The sequence below is a fragment of the Aythya marila genome (assembly GCF_965140915.1).
Source record: "Aythya marila genome assembly, chromosome: 1".
Lineage (NCBI taxonomy): Eukaryota > Metazoa > Chordata > Aves > Anseriformes > Anatidae > Aythya > Aythya marila.
Window position 1 is genome coordinate 150,906,237 of NC_139042.1, and position 15,557 is coordinate 150,921,793.

The following is a 15,557-nucleotide window of genomic DNA, read 5'->3' on the forward strand; positions in this document are numbered from 1 at the left end:
GGAAATATACTTCCATATACCCTCATAATGACTTCCTGTCAAGAAGGAAGCTGCCCTGCCCTTGCTGTCCTCCCCTTTTCCCCAGGCCTTGCTTTTGTTCCTCTCTGACAGACAATTCAAAGGCACTAAACAGCACCCCAGCAGAGAGGTGAAGGAGCTGGACCCCAGAGGCAGCTTGCTGTGCAGTCTGCAGCAGTCCAAGATTATCTCTTGGCCCCCCCATGAGCCCCTCCAAGGAGATGGGTGTGAACATGGGTTTGCCACTGGGTTCCTACCACCCAGCTCCTGTGTTTGGGACTTCCTCCGGCCTCGGGGATCCAGGGAGGGAAATTTCCCTTCAGCTCAATAAACTACTGCAATAAAGTGACTTCAAGTCCTGCATCTTTTGGTTACTTATTCTCTTGGCATTTTAGGGGGAGCCAAAGAATCTGTTTTCCATTTGCTGTACTTTTGCCGGAGACTGTAATTGCTCTTTGAACCTACAGGAGCAGGAAACCCATTAAAGGCCCAAGAGGACAGGGATTCAGTGCCAGCCAGCACATTCCTCAGCTCCTTTCATCCTGCAAGAGGAGAGTGCTTCTGGCTTCTCCAGAAGGGATATTACTGCATTTTGTTCAAAGTTAAGCCTGATTTCAAGAGTAATTCTACCACTCACCTTATAGTAATCATTACTCCTTATATTATCATTATTATATTTATGGTCATTACTATCACTAACACCAAAATACCTGTGGAGAAGAGGTTATTAGAGGAAACCTAAGTATCAAGCTTGTCTTTCGGTATCTTGCAGACTGTAAGAACAGATATGGTAATGAGAAAATCCATGCTGTAAGTGGTCTGGAAAACTTGGTCAAGGCTTTTAAGGGAATGAGAATGCTGTTTATTGTGTGGGAAATAAGAGCTACCTGTTCCAGGTAGAAAAAGCATGAAAACGCTGTGTGTGACGATTCCTTTTTGGTGATGTGGCTACCACCCAGTAGGAATTTGTCTGAGGAAAGGACCGTTGGTTGTGCCTCCCCAAAATTGCTGTTGGTACTCCACAAGAAGTGTCAGGGCTCAGAACAGGTAGGACTGGTATGCTGCTGGATTAGCATGGACGTTCATCACCTCTGCTAATGGCAGATAATCTTCCAGAATACGGTTTGCTCTCATGTTGCCTCAATACTCCATGCCCCACAATGACTTTCTGCTGTATGGGACCCTTATTAGGCCATGGCTGAGTCTGTCCCATGGATTCTGGAAATGGGGAAGCAGCACAAAGAAAAGTGTAAACCAGAGAGGGAATTTGTAATCAAACAAACAAGCCAAAGGTAGACTGGGGTAGTAGTGGGAATAGAAAGACACATTCTGAACAGAAAAGCTGAAATCAAAGAGCTTAGATCTGCTTGGCAAAAGAAAGGAAGCCAGAAAAGACAATTTTAAGGATGACCCAGATGGAGTATGAGCCTATTATTTTAGTGTACTTCACAATAGCTAATCTTTTTGTGCCAAGTTTTGGCCCCTCTAACAGTTGTCTCTGTGCTGCTCCAGTCATGCAAATCTGCACTAAAGGTGAAATAATGAGCAGGTGAAGCTCGGTGATTGAGCTACTGATGGCAATACTTGAAGAGGAACCTCCTTTACGTATTTCTGCTTACAAGAGAAAAGGAATTTGCTAGGCAGTGCTAGGCAGCATAGCCCACCATGCATGCTTGTGTACATACAACAAAGTTACTGATTTCCCCTTTTGCAGTGGTCATGGGATAGGAAGAACACGGAGCTGAACATCACAGCAACCATCTCACTCTCAATAGAAGAGAGCACTTTGCATGGGGAAGGTTTTCTGTGAGTAACCAACACCCAGTTCAACTCTGCTGTTAACAACAAGAAGCTTCTGTGAGTGGGGAACCTTTGCTGGCAATTATTCCAAATTTTATCTCCAAATACTCTTGCATAAAGATGAAGGAACAAGCATTTTTTCCACACCTTGGCATTGCCCATATAGCTATCTCCTCCCTTACTCATTCTTCTTATGCTCCAGCTTACTTTAAACGAGAACACGTATCACACACAAAAAGCCTGCATAAAAACTGCAATGGCTGTGGACTCGAGTGCTCAAAAAGTTAGGAAATCCGGGATTAAAGTTACCCAGGCAACGTTTGTGCAGATGGGTTATGATGCAGCCTTCATTTCCAAGTGCACAGACTGTTTCCTCAGGGTGCTCCCTGGCTCCGCGGGCAGGAGGGAACCACTCTGAGGCTGTGAAAGCATCAAAACAGTTCTCTGCATTAGCCCCTGCCTCATGCGTTAAGGAAAGCAGGTAGCACAGAAGGGTTATTTTTAATATAAATCATTTTCCCAATCCTGTTTGCAGAACAGCCCTGCAAAACAGTGTGTGATGTGATGCAGGGCAAGGGTAGGAAGGCGTGGGCTCTGGTGGCAGGGTGCAAGTCTTTGGAGCAATGCTACAGCTGGAGCCCCAAAAGGTTGAACCACAGGCGGCTTGCAAAGGGACTGAGAGCTCACAACTGCATCTGGGTTTTGTGCTTGGAATATAAAGTGCTGCAGCATGCTAGGAACTGTGAAAACCCAAGTCCTTGTCATTCTGTATCCGGTACTCCAAATCTTTTGCCTCTACTGTTTTCAGTAGGCAGCCTCTTGTCTACAAGATACACGATACCCACGGCAGTGCTGTGAAAACAAATTTGCTGATGTTTCTGAAGCAGCTAGATATGGTATCTCACTGAGAGCCTTGAACTCAAAGTGGGTTTTAGTAATTCTGCTCTCGGAGCGTGGTTTAAATCCTGTGTACTAAAGACGATCCAGGTCTATCTACTGAGCAGAAGGATAAAACAAAGTATGAGATGCTAATTTGCTAATTGAAGAAAGGAGGCAGGAATCCTGTGAGAGAAACGATCTACCTTGCAGGTCTCACACAAGGGAAATTAAAACTTTAGAGGCAGCCTTTGTAAGGGCCCTTCCTGCAATTGTAGCAGTAGTTCAGCAGTTCTTGTGCTCACGCTATACATTCACAGTCATCTTTTGTAGCCTACGAGTCCCATCTGACCTGAAATTTTCTCTACAGATAACATTTTATTGTTTTAACTAATAGTCAGCCATAAACTCAATTAAACCAGAGCAAATCTTGTGTACAGATATCTTGTTTTGGAATAAGTTGTTTATTTGATTTGGCTGCCTTTGCTGTGTTTGTACAGGATTGAATTATGAAATACGAAAGTCTCAAACATCTCCCCTCAACTTTATATTCTACAGACTCTTCTTGATGGGCTTACTAGCACATCCCCGAGGAGACAGCAGGTATGTGTGGGAGCTGGAGTGTGTTTGCGATGGTGGCTAATGACCCATCAGATTTATTTCGGAAGCCAACTTCAGTACTGCTTCTGATGTAGCAGCCTTTTAGCCCAGGAAATTTAAAAATAACTATTCTATTTTTATTGTAAGGTAAAAAGGCTGTAATCAAAACAGTATTTTAAAACTTTTTTTTTATTATAATTTTTTTTTTTTTTGGGCCTTCTCTTAGGTTTCTCCTCCATGTTTACATCTTGGAAGGAAAGGAGCCAGATTCTTTCACCCCCTGAAAGGTTTAACACAGGTTAAAGCAGCAGCTTAGGATTTTTTCTTCAGTAATAACCAGCAAACAAAGCTAAATCCTTTTGCAGAACAACAAATTTAATCGGACAGGCAGCTTTGCACCAGCTTCCGCCAATCCACAGCCCACTGCAGAGGCACAGGCATCTACAGGGCCAAAGCCGGTCCCCAGGGAGGCTGGCAGTGCTCCAGCCCCAGCCTGCCCAGGAGATAAAGCCTCCAGCCTGTTGGGAACACGCAGCAAAGCGTTGGGAAACTATTAGAGGAATGCGTAGTTCAACAAGCCTCTACACAGAAGCCTCTGCTTTGTTTTTCTCTTGAGATAAGATTTCATGTTATGAATTCCCAGGGCTTCCCCTGTTTTGCTGGGCAAAGGAATCCTGGCGTAATCCTGTGCCCGAAACAGAGGACAACTCCGAGCCTTGCCACCTGAGATACCTGCAACCACCTGGCAGTGCATCAGGGAAGAGCTTTATAAAGCAGGGACCAGTCACCCTGCTGCACCAAGAGAGCTGACAGCAGCTTATGCGGCCCCATCCATGCTGACTTGGGGCTACCTGAGCTGGGTGCTACTGGCAGCGTAGCTGTGGCAGCTCTGAGCTCAGGCTACAAAACCTGCCTGGTCCCTGGGGCAGCGTGCTGGCTAATGGCTCACCCTGAACTCCATGCCTACGATTATCAGCACACGCATGAGATAGCTTAGAGCTAGTATGAGCTTGCCTGCGTGACCTGCTGACTGGCCTCCGATTACAATGTCGCTATATGCTTAGCCCCTACGCCCCCTCCTGCGCTGGTTCTTTTGACAGGCCACTAAATACACATAACACATTTTTGAGAGGAAGGAATAACCCCCTCCCTTCTCCACTCAGAAGCTAAATGGAGAAAAGCTTTGTTCAAACACAAGTGCACGAAAGGCTTCAAAGTAATTTTCTTGAAAATGGCTGGGAATAATTTCTTTCTTTGCCTCAGAGCTGCTTTTTCTTACTTTTTTTTTTTTTTTTTTATGTAAATACTTACAACAATGTCTAATTGTCAGAAAAAATGTAAGCTATTTCTTAGTGGGATTCTAGTCTGCCCATTTCTACATTCCAAACTTTTGTCTTTAAAGCCGAGGTCTTGACTAAATTATATAGGTCGACATTTAGCTAGGTACTACCTCTCCAGAACGAGCCTGTTGGGACCGAGAAGCATTCTTGTTAAAAGCCTAAAATAAAATAATCTCTTCCAAATGACTTATTCTTGGCTCTGGCAACTAATTGTGTGTATATGCCCTAAGTTATATTAATGTGGAAGTAAGAGATCACAGGGAGCTTGTAGTGCTGGACGCGTTACTCACACATTAAGCCTATGGCCATGACATCACTGCCCTTGCTCTGGGCTCCAGCGATGGCGTAGCCAAAAAAGAGTAACTGAGAACACGCCGCATTGTTCCTCTCAGCTGCTGGGGCCATGTTGACTCTGTGAATCACGCTCAGCAGGCAGAGATGATACATCCCGTCATTAGTGTTACTAATGCCCCGGTCTGCGGAGGGAATTTCGCCTGCCCTAAGAAAACAGAGAGGGCAGTAAAGCTTGGGAATGGGTCAGAAGCTCGTTGGCATCTCTTAGACTGAGTTCATTCACCTGCAGCACGGATACAACACTAGGATCTTAAATTGTTATAAACGGGATTGTCTTGAGGCATATATAGGATATGTAAGGATATACAGAATATCCTTATCCTTTTGGTGAGATGCCGAGGCTGACCACAAGACACAAAAAAATTGAATACGATTTTTCCTGTCTCTCCTTTTTAACCTGCCCGCAAGGAGACCTAGAAGGGTTAAGTGCTAGAAAGGAAGAACTGCTCTGTTGGCCTCTGTTGGAGAGAAAAGGAGCTAAAAAAGCCTAGAGGTAGGTCTAATACCCACAGATTTAATTTTCACCTGTTATCACACGTGGGAGGATTTGTGTAAGATACAAAAATAATGTCATCATAGAAATGAGGATAATATGAATTTTGGTGGTAGCCCCAAACCATTGGCTGTGCTGACTGTTTCTAGAGCAGGGAGAAGCAATGGTCTGCTGTAGTGGTGCTTCAGCAAGCACTGAGAGCAAGCTCTGCTAAGTACCTCTTAGGAAAGGGATCCTGGTGGATGCCTGTTATTTTATGTTCCTTTGTTCTTTTTCTCCAAAACAGCGCTGTTCTGCTAAGCTATTTATTATTTGGAAGCAAGAAAGTAGAGCTCTATGAATACTCAGTTTAATTTTCTCAGGTGGGGAGTGGGAACACAAAATTATGTTTATTGGTGACCTTTAGAAATTGAACTCTGCCTTTGCTGCTGCCAGTCAAGGCCTGGCTGAAAAGGTAAGCTTTTTGCTTCCTTCATTTTTTCTCTTTCCCCTCTCTTATACACTTGATGCAGGAGTGAGGAAACTGGCTTATTGTTTTGTCTGAGTTCTTTGCAGATTTGGCAAGTCTCTAGGGAAAGTCTGCATGAGGGGAGCTTGGTACCACGAAACTGGGGCTTCGATTTATATTTTCATGATAAAGATAGATAAAGAGACTGCAGGTCTGACAGCCTAGCAATTTTTTTACTGCTAAGCGGAGCCTGAATTCTTGCCTGCATCTCACCACGTGTGGGTTGCGGTATGTGAAGGTGTGTAGGAGCCAGACGGAAAATAACTCACGTGAGTTCCAGCACAAGTCTAAGCACTGCAACCTGGTCTTTGGTACAGGCCATAAGTGCTGGAGGAGCTCAGCCCTGTCCACACAGAGTCCCCAGCCAGGGCAGGAGGCCTCACTGGTCTCAAAACTGCCAGCACTGCCCCACTCACACAATAACCAGCGTTAAGGGACGAGATCCCTTGCAGAGCCTGGCCCAGCGACCTGACTCAGAGAGGGCCATGGGGTGTTTGGGGCTGTGGCGGTGCCGTGCCCCAGCCAAGGCCGCCCAGCTTCCAGGCCGAGCAGGCGGCCATCCCTGCCCTGCTGCTGCCCTGCCCGGCCTCGCCCTGACTAAGGGCCTGCCACAATGCTGCCTCCGGCCCCCTCCTTCACCCTCACCTTATACACACGGACTTCAATTTATCCCCATGCTGTTCCATTCACACGGACTTGATCTAGTGCCACACTCCTCTATCCCTGCTGGAAGAAAATCTCAAGGCCCCTTTTGCCTCACTTTTCTTGCTGGATCTCCTTGAGTGAGGTTATTAAGGTGTCTTTGACTTTGTGAGTTGCCCCTTCAGAATGGCGTGCCCTGCTGCTTTCCCACAGAGGGGAAGGCTCCATGTGCGAGATGCTGCAGAGAGCTCCTGCCTCCACCCAAAATCTTGTTTTTCAGAGTGACGCACACCCTGCTCTGCTGTTACTTAATGTAAGTGAAGTCACTGCTTTCCTCCCCTTCAAGCTGCTCCACCCTCAATCAGGAGCTCTGCTTCTCCACCCTTTGGCAAAGCAGCTGTTTGGGGGTGGAGGTGAGTTTAGGGGTGGTGTTGACCACCCTCTCTCTTGGAGGGGAGAAAAAAAAAGTCTAGTCCTGTCAAAGGACTGCCCCGACACTGGGAACAGGGCCGACAGCCTTCCCCCCTTCATACCTGTGTGTGCTTCACGTGAGCACAATCATTTAATCACTCGCATGATGGGTCTGTGGGGTCTGTGGGTCTGTGGGGTCTGGCCTAGGACACGGGGAAGAGCATGAGTGCAGTGGCTGCTCTTTATCTGCCTTTTTTTTTTTTTTGTTTTCTTGCCCTGGAGGGAAGACTTCTCTGAAACACCTGCTGTGGCAGGTAGGAAGAGGAAAGAGAAGTTTGGGTGTCTAAGTGGTGTGATACGGGACTAGGTGCTCTGCTCTGCCCAGGGTTTGCTGACAAAACAGTGGGAAGGAGGAGAGCCTGTAGGAGCAGCCGCATCATTTTGCCTTCCCTCCATCAGCAGCGTGAGTGCAAGTCGCCCAGAAGCTGCCCAAACACACACCAGCACCTAATAGTCCCCTGCGGACCATCTGCCAAATGTGGCTGGAACACAATGCGGCGTAGCCACTCATCCTTCCCACCCTTGACATGCCCTTCCCTGAATGCTGGTGGCTATTTTGGCTGGCTGCTTGCTGGAGCCTTTAATGCTTTGGAGACACCGCAGGCAGGGGAGGGAGGCCTGGTATGTGTTCTCCTTCCTTGGAGAGAAGAGTGTTGACAGCTGGGGACACAACATCACGGGGAAGGCTTTTGGGGAATGCCTTCACTCTAAGAGGTGGTACGTCCCCGCAGAACCTCCCCGTTTAAAAGGGGAAGTCTGCGAGTGTTGACAAAAGAAAGCACGTTGTGCGAGGAAGGACAAATATTGTGCAGGAAACCTGTCAAAGTAGGGGAGCCAAACTTTTCAGCTGGTTCATGCAGAGGGTGACAACTGGTGGGCACCACTTCCATACACAGACAGATCGGAGGGGACAGAGCACAAAAACAGGAGGTCTGGCAAGCAAGGCAGCAGCTGGTCCTGTGGTCAGGGCGGCTGGCTGGCCTGGCTTTGAAGGATTGTGCCTTCACCTGCCTTGGAGCAAACACCGTTTTCCTCCAGCTCTGCTGGCACCGAATGAGGAGCTCTCTGTGTATGTAGTTACCTTCCTGCCACCTCCTGCTTCAGCCGCTTCATACCAGCTCCTGGCTTCTGTTCCGCTGCGCTATGATAATTTATTCACCAACCTCTGCTTTCCCCCCTTCTCACCATTTCCTGCCTGAAACAGCTTCTAGCTTTGCTGTGATAACTCAGCTGCTTTACGACTATTCACTCCAAAATAATTAACTCAAAAATGAAGTGGTAAACAGAAGCTAGGAGTCCCACTAACCCCATTTGTTTATATGGAGGTAGCACCCCGCTCAAATGCTAGCATCCCCTTTCTGCCAGGTGCTACACAAGAAAGAACAAAAAGGCCCTTTCCCAGAGGGAGACATCTCTCAAAATCACATGAATGATTTTCATATTAGACGAGACAGACAGAGTGCACAGAAATAATGAGCTAATACTAGTTAATGCCAATGGTCTAGGACTTCAGCTTTGCCATTGTTACAGAGCTAGCATTCCTGGGTCAGAGAAACCGTATTTTTGGGAAGGATCAGTGGAAATGGTTTTGGGACTGTACCAAGGTCCTCCCATGATTCCAGTTTTCTTAGTCTTTAGCCTCAAAGGAATTTGCAGCTGGCTCAGGCAAAGCTAGAAATCCCCACAGGAAGGGTTTTGTTGATACTCAGACTTTGGAGGACAGTGAGCTTGTCTGTAAAGGGCAACGCATATAGCTGGCCACATCCACGGCACCACACCCGTGGCTCCTCCAAAGTGGCTAGAGTTTCAAGGACTCACATGACCGGGTCCATCCGTCCAGGGATTATTAGGAAAACCTGTAGGTTGTGCGTGGGAGGGAGGCTTCCCCCCTTTCATTCCTTTGGCTTGGACAGGATTCATCACGTTCTGAAAGTGAAACAAGCTGCCCACTTTGCTCTTCAAAATGGAGAGGATCTTCAGGCATCTGGAGAGCTCGCAGGGAGTCTGTGGGAAGCCGGAGCCAACCTGAGATGCCCCCTGCGCCCCTACACGTGCTCTGCTCGCTGCCGGGCTTCTCCGAGCAGCCTGGCTGTGCTACACCTCTGCTACCAGTGATGCTTGCTACGATTGCCAGTGGCTGGGTCTCTGTAGAGTGGAAAACAGCTCCTTGTGCAGCACAACCACACCTGGGAAAAACCAGCGGGGCATGGAGAAGAGCCGTGGGCAGCCAGCTCCCTAGGTCTGGTTTTCATGCAGACAGACTGCTGCTTCCTGCCAGCTCCAGGCAGTCTCGTCCAAAAAGTCCTCGTCAGCCTCTTGTTTCCAGTCCAACGCCAAACCAGGGCAACCTGCCCAACTAATAACAGGAATCTGCCCCCTGTCAGCTCAAGGACTAGTGCTCTCCGGTCCTTGAGGGCGATAATAACTGCCTTCTGCTACCAGTCAGCTTCCCAGGACCGAGGTCTTTTAAGGATTCCTCACCTGACTCAAAGCTTTCTTAAATCTGTCAAGTGAAAATAAGGGTCCCGAGCTGATATCCAGGCCCTGGACTTTGTTTTCTTATACAGGCAGCTTCTCTTCCAGATCTCTTAGGGGTCCACAGGCCCTTTTACTGTCCTCAGTCCCACAGATACATCACTCTGAGCAAATGCTTTGAACCCGCAGAGAATCCTCTGCAGATTTGTATGGGTAAGAGGAGGGGAGATCAGGGAGTGAACCCACAAGAGATTTAGGGGAAGGCACAGACCCACCTGTTGCTTCAAGTTTATGGCTAAATTTGGTTGAGATGAATCATCCCAAACCTTTTACCTTCTTTCCGTGTCCTGTAGTGCCTCCGGACATCAGATTCATCACAGACTGTAGGGCAAATGTTATGGGTGGGAGAACATTGGCAGCACATCAGCGCAGGAGCGCCAAGCAGGTAAGACTCAGACTTCTGTGAACATCACGCCTACGGTATGAACACCGCACACAGCAAGCTCATTCACTCCTGGCATCGCAGCTTTATTGCTGCTGTGTTCGTTTTGAACCCTCTCTAATGTGTACTCTGTGCCCTTTGGCAGGGACGCACTCTGCCTGTTACTCATGAGCACAGTGCTTGGGACAATGTGGTTTTGGTTTTCCTCCAGGAGAGCAGTGCTAGTAAGGAATGAAAGCACGTCTGTCATAGTCTGCATAGGAAAGGCAGTGTCCATGGGATGATAATATCTTCGGTGGTTACCATAAAGTTTTCAAAAATAAGTCATTCCTCTCATATGGTTCTTAAAAAACACACACAGACCTGGTATGCTAAGAACTCGCAATATGAACGTATCTCCCTTATTTGGAAAAAAAAACAAATCGTGCTACCAGTTTCCTGATCCCACTTCATTTTTGATATTTGACCTGCAGATTAGAGGTTTTCACGTCATCTGTCAGCCCACAGAGAGTATCCCAAGGTTCAGTGTGTGTGAGAGATAGGAAAGGGACATTAGGAACAGGCCAGCCACAAACAGCTAAAATTAGCTCTGAGAACTGGATTTGCTGAGGTCTCTGAGGAAAAGAGACAGAAAATGGTTGTTTGCTAAACTCCCGCTTGCTCTGCTGCCTCTGAGGACTGCTGGCTCACATCCCTGCTATTCTAGAGGATTTCCCCCACCCGTTCTGCTCTTTTGTAACTCCAGTCCAGTGTGACATGGGATTGCTGCTCCAGCAGCAAGCTGCTGACTACAAACAGGAAACGGGGCCTATTTGGAGCTCGGACTCGCTGATAACACGGACATCACACCCACGTGCAGACAGGGATGCTTCTCACATATGGCAATGATCAGCAGCTCCCCCTTTTCTCTCCTTCCCTCTTCCCCAAAAGGGCTTACAAAGCCCTAGAGGGGTCCTATCTTGAGCTTGAAGCAGTCTGTAGAAAGCACGGCAGCGTGAGGCCTCGGTTATCATAGAACTTGATTTCTTGCACAATTCTTTGAGAGTCTCCGAGGCCAGTAAATTTGAGACTGTAAATCTCCACATGGCCAGCGCATATGGCCCTCGAATATGGTATGGAGTGAATTACAGAGAGAGAGCCTATCTTCTGCGGAATCTGATTAAAGGAGTCCTTTGAGAATGATCCCTTCCACGCAGCCATAGGCATGGCTTTACAAGCTGCCCTCCCTCCTCCTTTTCACTAATGCCTGACGGAATATTTTATTTTCTGGCACTAGCGTCTCCCTCCTCCTCTGAAGACTTGTCTCAGGATAGAACTGAGTGGCTCTATCTGCCTTCAGACTATGTTTTCAAAGAAAAAAAAAGTGTAATCACGGTGATACTAGTGGAAACACATTGGGGGAGTAGGAGGCATTGTCGAAGTTGAGGAGCTGGGTTCTGTCTCTGCAGGGAGGAGAAGGAAATGCTCTCGTGTTCACTGGGAATAAGATTTTGCTTCCTCCAGCCAACTCTCTGTGGTGCTATTTGCTTACAGCCATGCACAGCTAACGCTATACTACCCCCCTAGGCTAAGTCACTATTGACATTATATATGATGTTCATTGGTGAAGATTTATTCCGGATGGGGAAAGCAATTTCAGATGAAGTAAAAATTCCCCTTTCTAGCGTGCTCCTTCCTGTTATGTGAGGCAGGTCTGTGCTCTTTGTGCTGCTGCTGCTTTGGCAAAATAAATTCCTTGAAACAAAAGTGACTATGGATCATATGGATTTTTTTTTTCCTATTTTTCCCAGCAGTAGATCATTTTGTTTGAGCAGTGGGAGAGAGAATTACACTGCTGTGGAAGGTGCACCTTCCACTGCTATGCAGTGAGATATGAGACCAGATTAGTGTCTTCTGTTATACCCATACTTAAGGATTTATCTGCACTGAGCAGGTCTCCATCCCTCCTTCCCCTTTACACTCACTCAGATGGCAAGTGAACTTGAACTGAGAGCCTTTCTGTGCACTGCAGAACCTTTACACTCAGCATGTTCCTCCCAGTCCTCAGCTAGGTGTCTAGGGAGAGCTCTTCCTCCCTGGCTGGTGCGGTGCGAGCTCATTTTCCTCTTTCAGCCGGCTTTAAGCATTGCTTACAATCACTGCTGCAGATACTGGGAGATGGGAAGAATGTGGGGCAGTCCCTCAGCCACCCGTCTGCCACAGGTCTTGCTCAGGACACGTGTTCATGCAGAGTACATGAGCCGTACGTATAATATGGATTCACATCTGTTCATTCAACACTTTCCTGCTTCCTGCCCACTCTGCATGGCTGTCATTGCTGCCTCTGATATGCGTTTGAAGTCCTTCTTTCTGGGCAGTCTCAGTGGGGTGCAAGGACATTCATCCATATCGCATGCCTCCCCTTCAGAAGAGCACTGACCCGCCCCGTGTGCTACCTATTGCTCTTGCTACAAACTGAGTTAAAATCAGTTGAACTATGCCAGTATAGGATGCCTTTTTTTTTTTTTTTTTTTTTTTTTTTTGGAGCTTCTGCTAGTGACGTGTGAGATCATAGCTGTATCCCCATGCTCCCTGGTAAAGGTTCTTTCATTCAGTGTGAAGGAAAAACGGAGGAAGTTTGCTCTGTTCCTCTTCCTTTGGCGTCACCTCCAGTTGTGCTGCGTCTGGTTACAGATTAACTCGTCCTCCACAATACCCAATTACCAATCAGAACGGAATGGAAACCAGGGCACTTGGCTGAATGGGCAGAGAAAGGCACGACTGAGGGGTAGCTCAAGTCCATTCAGATTAAAGGAAAAGGGAAGAGGGACTGTACATTTCCCCCTTTATCTTCAGTGGAGAAAGAATACAACTTTCACACATCTGTGCTGAATCAGCCACTGATCTGCTCACTGCTGACGTTAATCCACGAGGTGTGGAACTCGCCCTGCAGCCATGAAAGGGTCCTTTGATGCAGGCGTTCCTCCTCACTCAGGAAGAGCGAGACAATGAACAAATGACAGGACCCTCCTCGCTCCCACTGCAGACCTACCATCGCCTCACCTTTTGTCTCCCACTGTAAGCTGAGATTTATGGAGAAAAATTCCAGAAGAGTGAGGAAACACAAGTGCTGCCTTTTGCTCCAGAGAAGATAGAAATCTGTCCTTGAGGTCAGAAATCCTCCAGCTTCTAGTGTCTTCTAGGCCGGGAGTTTGTGTGAAAGGGCCCTGCTCTAACTGAGGCAGCCGCTTGCTGTTACAACACAGCAGAAATTTGGGAGTACAGAAACAAAAGCATTGAAAAAGTGGATTTGGATTTAAAAAAAATAAATAAATCCTGTGCTGAGGCAGCCATCTCTGCTGGGATCTCCACACAGAGGAACTGCTTCTCACTTTTGACACCCGCCTGGTGACATGCAGGGCAGGAATTGCGGAGTTTGTTCCCTGCTGGGACACTGCCCTCGTATTAGAGACCATTCCTGCAATGAACACCTTTGTCTGCAGTTTCAGGTGAGAAGCTGGGAACAGCCGGACTGTGGGGATCAAGTAACTGGCTTATTTTTGCAGGAGGTTTTTGCAGGTTATGCAGGAGAGGCAAGAGACCGTAAACTTTTCCTGCAGCTGCACCTGTTGTGCGGGTGGAGAGAAGGCCCTTCCTTCAGACGTGATGGTGTCTCCAGGCTCGTCAGTGAAATAAAAAGAGGGATGCCAGCTCCCTTGTGCTCCTCTTCCTGCCTTTCAGAAGTATGATGTTTTCAGAGGATTTGAACATGCTCTATAAAACCAGCGGCACATCCTGAGGACTGGCAGGCCTACTGGGCCTCCGGAGGCTGTTGAGAGGCAGAGAGGTGAGGAGAGAAGGATCTGTTTGCACAGCCTGCCAAAAAGGTCTTGTGCTTCAGTCCAGTTGCCTCCCATGCCAAGAGGACTGGATTCAGTGCCCCTGTTCCTCCATGGCTGATCATCCTTGGAGAAGCCAGGCCAACCCTCTAGAGATGAGGGCTGCAGTGGCTTCCCCCACACCACTTCCCAGTCGCCGTCAATGGCAAAAATGGAAAAACAGGAAAATGAAGTTCTGGACTGCACCAGGAGGGTGAAAAGCTACAAGGTACTCCCATATCCCCACCACGCAGAGCAAACCCCAGCAGAGGGATGGGATCGTGAGTGAGAGACTTGCCAGTCTGCCAGGCTGTCTGCCTGCTAAATATTGGGGAGTTATTTGGACCTCCACAAATACATCGAGCAACTGCAGTGGCCAGTACTCGGATGCAAACCCTCTCCCATGGAAAGTCCTTCTTCCTCAAGCTCACCTCCCAGGCCTCCACAGAGAGACTGTCTCGTTCAAGTTACGCTGGGAGAAACGTCAGACCTTGCTTACAGCCATGAATCTACAGCTCATGAACTCTGCTGGCCACAGTGCCACAGAGCTGCCTTAAAGCTCTCTTAAAAATGTGAGGCATTCCAGTCATTTTAATTACTGTGCATTGCATAAGCCAGAAAACAGTTCATACAAAGGAACAACAGAAAAGTGATTTTCGGTCACTTTGGCTCTCCTCTCTACTTAGTGCCAGCCTCCAAAGCTCTGGGAACACCAGCTCTTATTACCATTTGAAGCACTCCATCTATTTGCAATCTCTTTGTTCAGTCACTTAAAGCTATTGATGCAGTTTAGAAGGGTTTAAAAAGAAAAACAAAACTTCAATTTGGAAATGGCTACAGCAGCCATGAAAGCAAAGCAAGAGAAATGGAAAGTAAAAAAAAAAAAACCACACACAACTTATTATAAACAAAAACGAGAGAAAATTAATTGCTTGGAATGAGGCACAGGCAGGTGAAGCCAAGCAAATCACGTCCCGTCCCCTGACTCTGTCAGACCATCTAATCACAGCTTCCTGGCTTGAACCCTTTGGCCCTGCTCCAGAAATGCACTTAAGCTTATATTTTAACTTTGCGCATGTAAATGGTCGTGTTGACTTCAGTGGAGCATCTTCGGTGTAGAACTGTTAGAGCTGGGGAAGGTTAATGGTGTATCTCGAACTGAAAGCTTGGGAGTGGGATAGAGCGTTACCTGTGTCTGGCTTCCAGACAGGAAGGTGACATAATTCTTTGCAGCCACTGAGAAAGAGATCAAATAAAACATTTTCGTATGTATATATAGAATCAAAGACATTTCTGAAGAAAAAGCCTTCTTGTTTTAAGCAGCAGATGAAGTCCATTGATACAATAGAGGAGTTAATAGATTTTTTTTTCCCCCAACCTTTTTTATAGTCATAAATCATAGCAAACAGGAAAATTTTAAATAAAACAGCCTTCTCAAAGAAAAGTGTCAGAAAAAAAAGAAAAAAGAAAAAAAAAAAAAAGCTTTCTGAGATAGAAACAGATAATCGGGAAATAAGAGAACATTTTGTTAATGCAATGCACAACCGCCTCAGTAGAGTTGCCTGTGACATGGTGTGGGTGTGCTGTCAAAGAGGTCATCAGGTGGCTCCGAAAAGCACCAGTCCTTTCCAACCCGCTAGACAAAAGCAGAAAAACAAGGACATCCCCTAGAGGGTGTGAG

General features: G+C 47.2%; 1 protein-coding gene and 1 long non-coding RNA gene across 3 annotated transcripts in view; one reads left to right on the forward strand and one right to left on the reverse strand.

The window, feature by feature from the left end:
* Positions 1-9,965, forward strand: part of LOC309891901 — a 56,784-nt gene extending 46,819 nt beyond the window's left edge. The window contains exons 2-4 of the long non-coding RNA XR_014319568.1: positions 3,195-3,297; positions 6,845-6,944; positions 9,931-9,965. This is a non-coding gene — a long non-coding RNA (uncharacterized lncRNA). The remainder of the gene's footprint in view (positions 1-3,194; positions 3,298-6,844; positions 6,945-9,930) is intronic.
* SYN3 (synapsin III) overlaps positions 1-15,557 on the reverse strand; it is a gene marked incomplete at its 5' end in the record, with an annotated part of 168,887 nt that overhangs the window by 63,616 nt on the left and 89,714 nt on the right. The gene's annotated exons all lie outside the window — the stretch shown is intronic.